The following is a 14,944-nucleotide window of genomic DNA, read 5'->3' as shown; positions in this document are numbered from 1 at the left end:
ACCCAATAGCCTTAGCTCCTTGGGGCAAATCTGATAAAACCCAAGTTTTATTTTTCCTTAAAGAATCAATTTCAATTTCAATTGCTTCTTTCCAATATTTAGCATCAGGAGAAGAAATAGCTTCATAAAAATTTAACGGTTCATCTTGTACTAGATAAGCATAAAAGTCATCTCCAAAACTTGTTTCTTTCCTTTGCCTTTTACTTCTCCTTAAAACCAAATCCTCGTTAAAATTTTGTTCAAACTCTGAATTCTCAACAGGTTTAGAAACATGCTTAATTTTCAAAGGAAAAATATGTTCAAAGAATTCAGCATCCTTAGTTTCTATAATTGTATTTTGGTCTAAAACATCACTTTTTAAAACTAAAAAGCGATACGCTGCACTTTGTTCAGCATACCCAATAAACATATAATCAAAAGTTTTAGAGCCAATTTTCCTCTTTTTAGGATCAGGCAATAAAACTTTTGCAAGGCACCCCCACACTTTCAAATATTTTAAGTTTGGAGTAAACTCTTTCCATAACTCATAAGGTGTTTTCTTCATTTTTTTATGAGGTATCCTAGTTTGTAAAAAACATGCAAACAAAATAGCTTCTCCCCACAAGTTATCAGGGGCAGAAGAACTCACAAGCAAAGCATTCATCATTTCTTTTAATGTTCTATTTTTTCTTTTTGCAACACCATTAGACTTGGGAGAATAAGGAGGTGTTACCTCATGTATAATTCCTTCTTTTTCACAAAAATCATTTAACAAAACATATTCTCCTCCTCTATCCGATCTAACCCTTTTAATTCTTTCGTTTAACTGATTCTCAACCTCTGCTTTATATAACAGAAATTTTTCAAAAGCCTCATCTTTGTTTCTTAACAAGTATACTTTAGTATATCTTGAAAAATCATCAATAAAAGTGATATAATATTTTTTACCACCTCTAGTCATAGTTTGTTTTAAGTCACTTAAATCTGTATGAATTAAAGATAGTAATTCAGATTCTCTTTGACTAGAAAAATGAGGTTTTTTACTTTGTTTAGTTTCTGCACATACTTCACATTTTCCAAAATCTCTATTTTTAATTTCAGAAAGTAGTCCAAGTTGTCGCATCCTATTTATATAACCTTTACTAGCGTGACCTAGTCTAACATGCCACAAATCAAAGGAATCAACCATATAAACAGACATATACTCAGAAGATTCAGTCTTATTCATTTCATCAACATTTAGAACAAACAGTCCCTAATTACAATACCCTTTACCTACAAACACATTATTTTTTGTCATTACAATCTTGTCAGATTCAAATGACACTTTAACCCCAGCTGTCCCTAAAAGAGAAACTAACACTAAGTTAGCTATAACTTCAGGCACATGCAGAACATCATTCAGAGCCAGAGTCTTTCCTGATGTGAGCTTTAAGATCACTTTTCCTTTTCCTTAAACTTTAGCAGTTCGGGAATCAGCAAAGTAAACATGGTCTTCCCTTTCCTTTACAGGATTATAGGTGGTAAACATCTCTTGGCTTGCACATATGTGCCTGGTAGCCCCGGAGTCTATCACCCATTTCTTCACATCAAAAATCAAGAGAGCTTGTGACACCACTGCAGCAATGATGTCATCATCACTGTCACCATCTCGTTGTACCAAATTTACATTTGGCTTTCGAGGCTTATCACGGTTTGCTCTCTTCCTACACTGTGCTGCATAGTGTCCTGGTTTACCACAGACAAAACAGTCTCCTTTCTTTTTGAAAGAGGGGTTAGAAGCATTGGGTTTGTAATCAGTTTTCCTATTCTTCTTGTCTTTAGTTTTAGAATCATACCTCTTGTTGTGAGGCTTTGTCTCCACCAGGTTGGCTTTGGATGTCATTTCTCTGGTTCGAGCTGCACGTATTGCCCTTGCGGTTGGTATCTTTGATGATGATGTGAGTGATCAAGTCAGTCAAGGACAGCTGCTTCTGCTTGTGTTTCAACTGCTGTTTGTAGTTAGACCATGATTCTGGCAGCTTCTCAATCAGTATCCCAGCAACAAACTCGTCTGGAAGGTTGATGTTTTTAGCACGAAGCTCCTCCAGCAGCTTATGATATTCGTTGATTTGCTCCTTGACATCCTTGTTTTCGGTCATCTCCTATTTGTAGTAGTTGCCCACAACGAATTTTTGTTTGCCGGCATCCTCAGCAGTGTACTTTGTCACCAAGGACTCCCATATCTTACAAGCTTCCTTGTAGACACAGTAGACATCGAACAGATCATTAGATAAAGTGCTAATGATAATGTGTCGGCATACCTTGTTTGCATGAGTCCATGCAACTCTCTGGGCTTGATCAGTATCAGCAGGAGGCTCGGATTGAGCAAGAGCAGTGGCCACACCATGCATGTCAAGAACAGTGAAGACACGTTCCTGCCAGCGTTTGAAGTTCTGGCCATCAAAGACTTCTATCGTTGATATGTCAGGGAATGGCCTTGGCAGGGGAACGGTAACAGCAGCAGGGACGAATTGACCTCCAGCCGAACCACTAAGCACACCTTCGGGAGTGACATTCTCAGCACCGTCAGTCGCCATTGGATTGAATAGTTCTTAAGAATATTGGAGACAGCAAATGCAAAGGTGAACAGCGAGCTACTAATTGCTCGAGTCGTGTCCGGATGAACACTGTCCTTAAGAACTATTCCGGCACACCTGGACGGTGGACCGGCAGTCCCCCAGGATTAAACGAGCACTTCCTACGGTGGAGCAAGGAAACAGAACAACGGAGACTACGAACAAAAACAGACGAACAGAAGATCAGAGGAGAGGACGAGAATGTTTTTCTATCTGTTCTGTCCGCACCAATGTCTATTTATAGGCTGAGGAATGAGACACAAACGTTGGGTTATAATTACCGGTTAATGCTTCGGTTATACACACATTAAACAACAAACGTTCATGGATTAATGCTTCAGTTACACGCCTTAAACAGCAGAAACGTGCACGTCCATTAATCCGAAAATGTTCAGCATTCAACCTGGAGATGTTTGGCAGGCAAAATATTAACGCACAGGATTCAGTTTCCAGAAAACTGCCCAACGCCTCAAGTTTAACTTGAAAACAGCTAAATCAGAGGTTTTTCGGGTAAGCAAAAATAATTATTTATTTAACCATTTTTTGTAAAAATAACCCGGTAAAAGGAACCCAGTGCCTCTTGAACTCGCACGCAGGGGGGGCGAATCGGCTGATTTCAACTGCGATTGCCCTGAGTTAGCCTGTCTCATATGCGCGAGGCCACTTCTCCTCTAAGCCCATTTTACTAGCCCACTTCATTCCTTAGTATATATTCACTAGGAGATGTCTTCCTTTAGTCAATGTGAGACTTTGACACACACACACTTTTGACACACATACAACAACCACTAAAAGTTGCAGAGTCACACCCCATGCCTGGAATTTTACTTCACCATAAGATGCAATCGCAACACCCATAGAAATTGACACCATATTAGCCAAGGTTGCGCTGTTAAAACTCTCCTTCTTGAACAGAGTCCTAATCGAATAAATAGCAACAAGCACAAGGGCTTTGAGCATTTAAATGAAAGAAACAAAGTAGTAAGCATGAGTACAATTAGAGAACTAGAGAGAAAGAGAGTATGGAGCACCAGTAGGTACAGCGAATTTGATGTAAAGCTCCCATAACATTGAAATAGGCTCGACGAGCTTGAAGATAAGAGCAAGGAGGTAAGCAAGGGAGGAGTGGAAAGCTATGTGGATCATAGTGAAGGAAATCAAGCAAGGCCAATTGTGCATCTTGCGGTCAATGATGTACTTTTCCTGAACAATGATGATGAAACTGAGGAAGATCCATATGGCGACATAGGTGTATGATAGAATGACTCTCTTCATAATGCCTTCAAACACATGCATAGTTGCTAGATTTGAATATGAAGCTTAACAACCCCAATCCTCGAGATGGAAAGTCTAATGGATCTAAATAGAAGGAGGAGAAGAGAGGGATCTGAATTTGAATGAATAAATGAAGGGATGTGTTAGATGCAAAAATTGAAGTTCAAAGGTTTGGGTTTCAATTGATAGAGAAAATAAATAGAGAAGGTGGGCGAATGAAGAATGTGGGTCCCACTACTTTTAAAAAATAGCAGCTGTTAATTTCAAATTAACAATAAAAATAATGAAACACTTACTTTAATTGTTCAAGATTTAAAATGTATCAATTATGAGTTTACAATTTTTTTAATCAATACAGGTTTAAAATTCAAATTACCTTTGAATTTATAATTAATGATTCAAGTTACATGGATTAATCAAAACTTTCTCACACTTGATTGACTTTCTTTTTATGTCATGATTTAGACATGCACGTTGTGCTCCATAATAGAAAGCACACACCTTGCAACCTTCACCATTAAGAGCAGAATTGAGAACTTGCGTCCTCCAAGTGGCAGATATCATTAGACCAAGAGGCTTATTGAATATTTAAAAAAGCTATTTTATAATTATAATAAATCACTATGAATTATATGGCTTATAGTTGAGATTCAATATAATTAATACACGAAGTGCGGTGTCATGTTTCTCTGTTTTTCTAATCCCCCCTCTCCACATGATAAGACCATAAAGATGTCAAGGGTGCCCTTAAACCACAAGGTCATTGGTGCAATCTCTTGTTTGGGAGTAAATATAATAAGTCATGTAATTTCGAGGTTGTCCCTGAATAAATTTATCCACGTTATTTACATGTATAATAATATTATTAAGAGTAATTTAGTCATTAGAAAATTCATTTTCATGCCCTTTTATTTTTTTAATTTTAAATTAAATTTATTCTAAAGTTATATAATATTTGATTGAAAATATATACTTCTTTATTTTATTTGCAAAGAATGAAAAAAAATAATTTTTAGAAGTTAACATATTTAATCGATTAAACTATAAGTGGTAGATTGAAAACAAATAAATTATAAAAATTCAATTTAAAATTGATGAAAATTAAAAGGACTCAAAAATTAAATTCGCCTTTAGTTAATTGCTATTATATATTTTATATTCCTATCATTTTTTCAATCTATTGCACACGATAATGTAAAAATATTCATATCTTATTTAACCCATTTTAAACGAGATATTAAATATTCTCATTCTCATTTCTGTATAAATCGTTCTGATACATACCAAATGAATGAATTATATGTTCCAGTGCACGATAGCATTTCATTTAAACAAAGCATGTTTATATATATATATATATATATTGAATTCTTAATGTTTTTGAAACAAAAAAGTAAAAGAAGATAAAGATTGATTACTATACATGAAGAAAAGAACAAGAAAGGTAACGCGGTGGAAGGCTAGAAGCAGTTTAAAAAAAAAAAAGGTAAAGAAAAAAAGTTGGGGGGTGGCAGTGGACAAAGAGTTTCCTGCGTGCGGCCGACGCCAAGACACGTAGTGACAATAAGCCCTGCCGCTTTCCTCTGCACGCATTTTCTTGAATTTACAGCAATGCCCTCAACTGGCAAATCAAATTACCAGCGACGGCGACACATACCTTGTCTGGTAGCGAGTAGGGCGTGATGTCACCGGGTTTCTAGGTTTTTTTTTTTTTTTCCTTGATTTTCATTTAAAATTCATGTCGTTAGGGCTGAGGCGGAGGGCTCTGTCGTATTAAGGATCATAAGGGGTGTGGGGAGAGATCAACAAGTGGCACCAGTGTGGGTCCCGCGGCGTGGAGGGCGAGTTTCGATACGATGAACGTGATGAGGATGTAGAAGAAGGCGTCGTGAGTGGGTGGAGGAGCGTGCCTCTTGCCACGTGTCATGGGAGCTTTCCTTTTATGTTGTTGTGATTTGATTGATTGGATTTTTCTCGTCACGTTTGAGTGGTGGGACCCCTTTCTCCCCACCTTTGTTCTCCTTCGCTCCGTGGAAAGCCCTGAGCCCCAAACCAGCGGAGGACACATACTAGATATTAGGACTCACCGCACCAGGTCGTGACCCGCTCATCCACTCCCCCCCCTCCTTTTTGGCCCTTTCTAAAGAATGATTTCGAACAGAACCTACATCTTAATCTTTTGTTGTTGTATGGGCCCTAGGCTTGCTGGAAGGGGCCCAACTAGATTAAAAGGGGAATAAGGTGATTTGATTAGTTGGATTTGGTTGATGAACTTAAATTGGAGGGACGCCATTACTTGGGTTCAGTTAATAAAACAAGAGCAACTATTTGTGAGAGTCTCGCGCGAGACGAGGATAGGACGTTAATTGGGTTAAACTTGTGAGCACCTTGGGACGGAGTAAAGCTGCTGAATTTGAAGATTGCAGGGAACTTCATGTCTAGGGTGATTCCATCAAGGTTGTGAGGCTTATTCGATGCAACTTTCCACCTAATCACGCTTGACAACATTAAAGATCTCACCTGCATAACTGGTTTGTCAACTTTTCCCACGTGTTCAATAGAAGCTGACAAGTCGCAAGTTGATAATTGGCTTGTTTGCCAAGCTCACTGCACTCAGCCATTTACCTTGAATAAATGACTTTTGATATTCCCTCGTGGAATGTAATAATCTCGTAGAATTCAATTGAGCATTAAAAAAAAAAAGGAAATGCTGGGATTATGTGGGCGAAAATAGATGAAGCGTGGGGAGGCGTATTATGCAAGAGGTAGAATCTCAGTATAGATAGAAAGTTTATTTCAAACCAATCGGAGGATAGAAATAATTTGTAAAGGGTGAGAACTCATAATTTTTTATTTCACAAAAAACAATATAACTACCAAGACATTTTGATGCCTGTTGGATGATAATGGATGAGTTTTTTTATATTACACACCTTTTATAAATTAGTATTTATTGAAAGATTATAAAAAATATTCACTTAGTATTTTTGGTTTTTTAATTAATTTTTAATTTTTGGGGTTGTGGCATGGGTAAAAAAGGTGGGGGATGTCGTAATTAAATGGGCATGCCGCGTCCTAATGGAGAAGGGCGGCTATACGAGCACCACGCGTTCACATGGTCCCTCAACGATGATGCCAAAGCCAAACCTTGCATTTTGTACGTTGTCTGTTGACTTCACTTGCCTCTCAGTATTATAATAACAATAATAATATTGTTGTTGTTGTGTTTAATATAATATAAATGTATTCAATTTAAAACTTATTATCAAATAAAAGTTATATATTTATAATTATTAAAAAATATGTAAATTTTCAATTTTTGTTCTCTTATATTAATAACTATGTTAATTTTTTGTACAAAGGAGTCAAATTGAAAGTTAAAAGGTTAAAGAAAAAAAAATTTATTGGCACTTTTTCTTCAAAAGTATATGACATTTTAAACTTATGGATAAAAATGCTCTATTTTTAAAACTTTTAAAAGTAAAAGTATTCCAAAAATAGTTTAGAAAGCCAGGCTTTTTAGGGCCTTTTGCCATTTAATTGAAAATAAAAACTAAAAAAATTAAAACTTGTTTTATATTCAACATAGGAGACTAGAGTGGATAATCAAATTTTGTGTCAACCTGAATAAATCCAAAAAGTTTTAGGGGTGTGCTTATAATTGTTTTTTATTTTAAACTCATTTTAGCCACCTAAATAAACCTAAATAAATTCAAGCTAATCTAGACTGGAATGAGCTTAGCTTTAATATCCAATTCCTTTTTTATTATTAATAAAAATTAACATTCACTTAGCATTCATAAACTTTTTCCTAAACTTTGAGTTTAAACATTTCACACTCCTTAATGAAGCTTCAATATTCTGATAATTACTTGCTTTGAATATTTTTAAAAAATATCAAGAAAAAATAAAAACGAGATGTCATTTAATATGCTTTCGTATTTAGTCTTTCAATAGTTGGTCTTCCTTTAACAGGGACAGGAAAAAAAAAACTACACCATAATATTATGTTGCTTGAAAATTTTTATTCTTTTAAAATAAAAAGTGAAATTGACTAAAAAAAATAAAATAAAATAATATTTAATAATCTAATTTTTATGTTAGTTCTAACACTCAGGGTGTTAGAATTGGATTTGATTATATGGGGTTCTTTACGTTGGAGAATTTCAACTTGACCCAAATAAATCCAACGCAGCGGGTTGAAATCAATGGAGAATGGGCTTTGGTGTTAATGACGTGGGAGGCAGCGGCACCGTGGAGGAGGTTTATGGCGTTATGCGCGTTTGGTCAACAAGCAGGCAAGAGGTTTGGACTCTTGTGCCCGTTCTGTCACCCCACTTTACTACCTTCCTTTAAAATGCAGTATTAGGATTAGGTTATATGTATATTGTTTCAGCGCACTCCGCTGCAGGTTGGTGAATCCTGACCCCTTATCATTATGAATTATGAGCTCCTCAGCGGAATCGATTCTGTTATCCCCGCCCCGCCTCATCCAATTTTAGTTTTTCAATTTTTATTCTTCCTAAATTTTTTGTTATTCATAATTTTATCTTTATCATCCATAATTCAGCCACAAAAAATATCAATAACTGTTAAAACATTGCTCGCGTGCTAGATTGGACGAATACTGATACATGTATCTGATACAATATATATTCAATACATCAATACTTTCATTTTTTGAAATATAAAATACGATATTGATCGCTCTCACAAGTATAGAAGGTCACAGCAATATTCTATTCAAAGTATTTTAAATGTTGAACTCATAGAAAAATTACATGTTTATTATTTAAATGATTAATAGTTTGACCTTCAGGTCCTATGACCTATCTTTTAATATAAAAAATGATTAATAGTTTGAAAAAATAAATAAAATAGATAATTTGATGAAACTATAATAAAAATAAAACAATGATAATGAAAACACAATTACTTGAAGTATTAAGATTTAAAATTTACCCTATAAGTTGCTAAGTTTTACTCTTTTAGTTGAATCTTTAATCAATTATAGTGATGATTATTCCTAAAATATTCTAATATTCTTTCAAATTATTAGTCCATTTTTAATTAGTATTGAATTTGTTCCTACGATACTCAAGCAACTAATTAAACCGTGAAATTATAGTTTAAATCACCACAAGTTTCTAAAACTATCTCTAACCTAATTATTTATGTTTATTTCTATATATCTAAATTCTTTTTTCACCTCCTAGTCCATCAAGATTACCCATAGATTTGATTAAACGATGGTCAGTTATTAAATTAATATAAAGAACAAGAGAAATAAATATAATTGAAAAAAGTAAAAATATTCATAAATATAAATACAAAGAATCAAAATAAAAAGAGTAAAAAACTAGCTCCTCAATTGAGTTACATCCCTACCTTAACTGAATAATTTAAAAATACATAATAAAATTAAATAACACCGTTCTAAAATCTTCAATCATGAAACATGATTAAAAAAAAATTAAAGAGTAGAAAAGAAATAATTATGATTTATAAAATTCCTCATTGATCTCACTTTCAGCTTTCAAAATGCTTCTATTAGCTTTAAATATCTCAAAAAAATTCTTGAGATATTCAAATATCTAAAATTAATTAGATGTATTTTTTAATCCTCGTTATCAAAATAAAATATATTTAATTTAACTAGTCTTTAATTGATTGGATCTTTATTTTTATCATAAAAAATTATATTGTTTGTGTTTTCTCTTTGATTTGTTATCTATGAATATTTTCTTTATCAAATTTTTTGATTTGATTTTCCTAAATCATTATATGCATCTCTTGTATAGTATTTTCTTCATCAGAATTTTCAATCCAATTTGCCTAGATCACCATTTTTATCGTAAAGTTTTTCCCCTCTCTCCCTCTCTATTACTCCCATATATTTCGAAGAGGACATTAGACATTGAAGAGAAAACTTCATTACTAATCTGCGATGCCACATCATTGACATATGATTGTATATTAATGATAAACAAATTAGTAGGTTTTCGCTGATATGACTTACATATTAGTGATATATAATAGTATCGTAGATTAATATAACTAAACAATCAAACGTAAACGTATTTATAATTGATATATAGTTGTATATCAATGATGTAGTATTGTAGATCAGTAATACAAAAAACACACAATAATTTGCCCAAAACAAATCAAACATAGTCTATAAAAAAAAATTTAGACTTGTAGCTTATCGTAGAAAATCAAATGTTTAAACTAATAAAATAAAAGATTATGAATCTGTAGCTCTGTTTCCCTGCTAGCGTGCTCTTTTCTATCGATGTATCTTGCCTCGTATTTGTCTCTTGCCATGTGACGATGGCTCACTCACATTGCTGCTATCTCGCATTCATCTTTTTCGCATCAAGTTCCATCTTCTCTCTCGCATTTGTCTCTTCATTCAAGAGATTTCTTGCATTTTGAATCTCTTGATATTTGAAAAAAAAAAGATATTAAAAAGGGCAATTTTATAAATTAATTATAATCTAGATATTAAAAAGTTATTTTTGAAATTTAAAAAAGGATAAGTTATTTCTTTTATTTGGTCTTATAATATGGGTTATCTATGCAAAAGCCCCTATATATATTTATAAAAAATATTAAAAATAAAAGTTAAATTTAGAAAAATATTCAAATTGGCATATGGGTTATCTATGCAAAAGCCCCTATAATTTGAAGTATTCATGTTTCATATCTCGTGTGGTTCCAACTTAGCTTTACATGGTTCAAAAAATTTGTGAAAATTTTCAGCAGCCCCCTAACCTAACTTAATTTCAATGAATTTTTTAAAATTCTAAAATTCACTGTGCACTTGGAGGAATGAAATGAAATTAATGACCTGACTCAAATGTTTTTTATTATCTGTGATGATATAAACAGCTGATGTATTAAATATGAACAAGTGATATATAAAAAATTAACAACTAACATAGATAAAATTTACAACTTTTTTATTAGTATAACATCACTATAAATATAAACAAGTGAAGGTAAATGCATGAATAACTTATTTAAAGAAAATGAACAATTCTTGTTATTACACACACTCATAAATAATAAAAAAAGAAGACATGAAAATTTACTTTATCATAAAATAAAGAGGAAAAGGTCCATGGAGGGATGGGTCAATCATCTGGACTTCTATTATTTGCATTTTTCCATCTCACTGTAGCTAAGTTATGAGGCATTCTGGCAATTCTCATTGTGTAATAAATCCAGTGCCACTTCTTGTTGTTATTGTTGTTGTACAGTTGATGATTTTGAAGACAATCATGTTCGAGATACAGGCAAGCGTTGAATGTGCTACCTCTCCGATTAGCAAATCAAGAACGACTTTGATAAGCAGCAAAATAATATCAATCACAAGTTGGTCATTCCAACCATTTAAAGAATCACTCACGTTACATAGTTAACTTTTTTTTTTTATTGAGGAAAAAATTCCTGGCCAAATTATATAACAAGAGGTGGTTCACTAACTTGAGCACGTTTTTTTAATCAAGTTTGATCCCTCGATTTTTGTATTGGAGATAGGTAAGAAAGTAACAACTCAGGAATGATTGTCATGTCAAGTGGAACCATTTGCGGATGCTTTAACTTCGTGAAGCAACTCTCAATCTTGAATGTAATGGAAACACGATGTCATGAATTCCCCATGTTTTCCTTATGCCTCGGCCATTATTATATCCCAACACTCAAGATCAAGACCATGACCACACATTGCTAACTTTCATCCCCCCCGACCAGAACACCATAAATTCATCAATGGGCTCAGCCTCGATTTCATCTGTTCTCATGTTCTGAATTGAGGGAGGACTGAATCTCTTCAAGAGTTTTTCCCTTTGTTTTTGGAACCACCTTGATCACGAACAATATAGCCATAGTGCAGAATCCTGAATAAACATAGAAGGTACCTGAAAGAAAGACCATGTTATTTTATTTCTGTTTCCTCTAATTTCATGTGAAGAAGTGTAGATTGTAGATTCCCCTGCAGGACTCCATTCCATTAAAAGCTGAAACTGTAGGAGACGGCCCAAGCACTGAACCAATGCATAAGGTTGACCAAACCTCCTGCTGCTCCCTTTGTGTTGATGGCAAATATATGAAGCAATGCCATATCCTCCAGTGACTATGTCTTATCCCTTTAAGCATTAAGTAGAGGGAATATTATGCCAAGAGAGAATGATAACGGACCTCAGACATTATAACCCATGGAATCTCTCTCATTCCAATAGATCTGACGCATTATGCAAAAATGATGATGAGAATATATAACACTTGAGCTCACAAAAGTGTGTCAATATGAGGGGAATGGGATTGAGATAATGTATGTGTGTATGTTACTAGTACTCCAGCAAGAACAAGTATTGGAACCAGTCCTTGTAACATGCCATCGTTCTGTGTAAAAGGCTTAAATCAGATTATCCCAAGTGAGAGGCTCCAAAATCAAAAAATTAGTTTCACACGCGTGAGTTGTGGCAAACCATTATTTTTCTTGATGTTTAAGAAATTGATGTAATCACTAAAAAGAAAGATGTTCCTGCTGGGAAGTACCCCACGAATGTGCCTATAGCAGATACCTGAAATACAATATGAACAAGATTTCTAATTGTACACAAGTTTAGGGGGATAGGACACCGTGTAAATCTACACTTACTAGAAGAAGGGGTTTCCTGCCACAATTATCCATCAAGACAGCACCTAATGCTGTTACGGGAACCTGCAAGAAATCCTCTTTATCTCTTAGACTACTTTGATTCCGTTTGCGATTGTCAAAAAGAAAAGTACAAAATATAGAAGGATTATCAAGCCTGAATACAGCCAAATGCTATTACTCCGAGCTTGCCAGAAGTGAAACCTAGGTGGACATTTGAAGCAAACTTATTATCATAGACAATTGCAGGAAGTAGAAGCTGTTTTAGTCTCATTTATCCTTGTACCTATTCTGTTGAAATAGAAGTTTCAGTGGATTGGTAAACAGTTTTAATCATATTATATGGTGCTTATAATAACAGCATGCAAGTATCTTCTTTGGAGTAAATCCGACATTCCAACTTTTGGCATGCACGTCAGGGTTTGCAGATACTCCTGCCCAGAAATTAAGCCACCAGTTCTTGCTTTTACGTAAATATCATACTTGGCTCAAGCAACTATTTCACATAGAAGGTGAAAGACAAAACCTGGATCGTCAGCATCATCTCCTCGAAGCTTTCTTAATGTATTTGTGAACTCTTTTTAATGTCCAGCCTTTGCCTGAAAGTTGTGGTTAAGGTAACGTTATAATTTGCTTCGGCAGAAATAAAATTTCTGGTTGAATATGGCTACTACTAGCCACCTGAGCGAGTTTGGAATAAAAATAAAGGCCTAGGAGCAGTAGAGAGGGGACAATGCCTTCACAAATATTAGCTAATTAGTTTATTTGAATTTTTTAAGGGGGAAAGATTGGTTGCACTCATTCACTATATATATCATGTACCAGTAAGAGGCAGTGCTTGCCATGTTACTACAGTCCCTAGCATGAGAGAAAAATATAATCGTTAAGTTCTTTATGGTCAAATAATCTGCCTGGAGTAGTAGAATTTCATACCTGATTCAATGTAGCCAGGCCACCTCAGAGTTCTTTTGGTGCTATTTCAGCAAAATGTATAGGCATCTAACAATATTAGGATTAACATTTTTGAGAACACATACATGAGAAATAAAGAAAGATATAAAGCAAGAAATTTTGTCATCCATAACAAACCACAAAAGAGAGAACTCCAATGCCGTATCCCGTGAAGAACCTCCCAATACAAAGCAATGAAGACCCCTAATATCAAATAAACAAGTAATTTTTTAAACTACATTGGTTAATTAATTGGCATTAAACTTAGGGTTTCACAAGTTTTTGGAAGTGAAAAAAAGCTCCACACCTTTGAAAAGTATATTGCAACCCAACCAGCAAAACTCATTGCCTGCTTGAGTCAAAAATATCATCTGGGATTGAAGCGCCTGGATACAAAAACTCGAATATTGTCAGCTTCAATGCCACTTGCTTGAGTTAACCCACCAATTCTTTTGCAGTCAATTTAGAGTCTTCAGCTTCAATTTTTTCTTACCCCTTTCTTTTTGTCATGAGTCTTACATCGAGGAGCTTTACAAGAGGTGTGAGGTTTCTATGTGTGAGGGGGTTCGAAAGGGAGAGCTCATTCCAAAAACCAGCTTATTGGGTGAAAAAACCCCTCACACGTATAAAAATCACACTTCTTGTAAGGCTTTTTGATATGGGACTCGCGACAATTTCCAACCACATTGGCCTGCCATATGTCTGCTTGTGTTGGCACCGATTACTGCACCGACAGTAACCAATGAGCCAAATAATGACAACAACATATGAAACAATAACAGAACAGCATTACGTTTAAGAAGAATGTGTGCCTGACTATAATTGATTTATTGGTTTATCAGCTTGTACTTGAAGGTGGTTGGACTTGGCTAAACTGAAGAGCATAGTTTGAATTCATAATCAAAATGGCTGGAAAGGATGAAAGTGACTCACGCAAAAACCAAATTCATATGAACCAACAATTACTAAAAAGAGTGCTTATGAAAACACATGCTAGAGATTCTTCGCCCCTGATATTCCCGTGAGAGGAGTTTTGGCCTTTGATCGATCTTTTCTCTATAAGTGGTTCTCCTAACTCAGCCCTGCTTCTATTTTGCATTGCTTCTACGTCATGGTTCATTGCCATGACTGATATAACTCAGACGAAATGAAAGAACGATAGCTTTGGATGACAAAGGCAAGCTATGGGATCGGCTTGGTTTTCTCAAACCTCATCGCTCATTGTGTGTTTTAAGCTTTTTGTCACGTGCACTTTTCGTATAAATGACAAATCTTGAGATGAAACCAGAGCTAAGGGAGCTCCCATGTTCAAGTGGCACATAAGAAGTTTAATATCCTGTTTGGTGCTCGGTGTCTTAAGGTAACAAAAGACAAAACTAAGTTGATGAGGATTTGATCCAAGTTTTAAGGAATAAACTTAAACAAAAATTTCTATATATTAAAAAATAAAAAGACT

This window comes from Prosopis cineraria, unplaced genomic scaffold (assembly GCF_029017545.1).
Source record: "Prosopis cineraria cultivar Desert tree isolate PC_DT_omini unplaced genomic scaffold, ASM2901754v1 PC1, whole genome shotgun sequence".
NCBI classification, from domain to species: Eukaryota; Viridiplantae; Streptophyta; class Magnoliopsida; order Fabales; family Fabaceae; genus Prosopis; species Prosopis cineraria.
The sequence above is the reverse complement of the archived record's forward strand: the minus strand, read 5'-3'. Positions refer to the sequence as shown.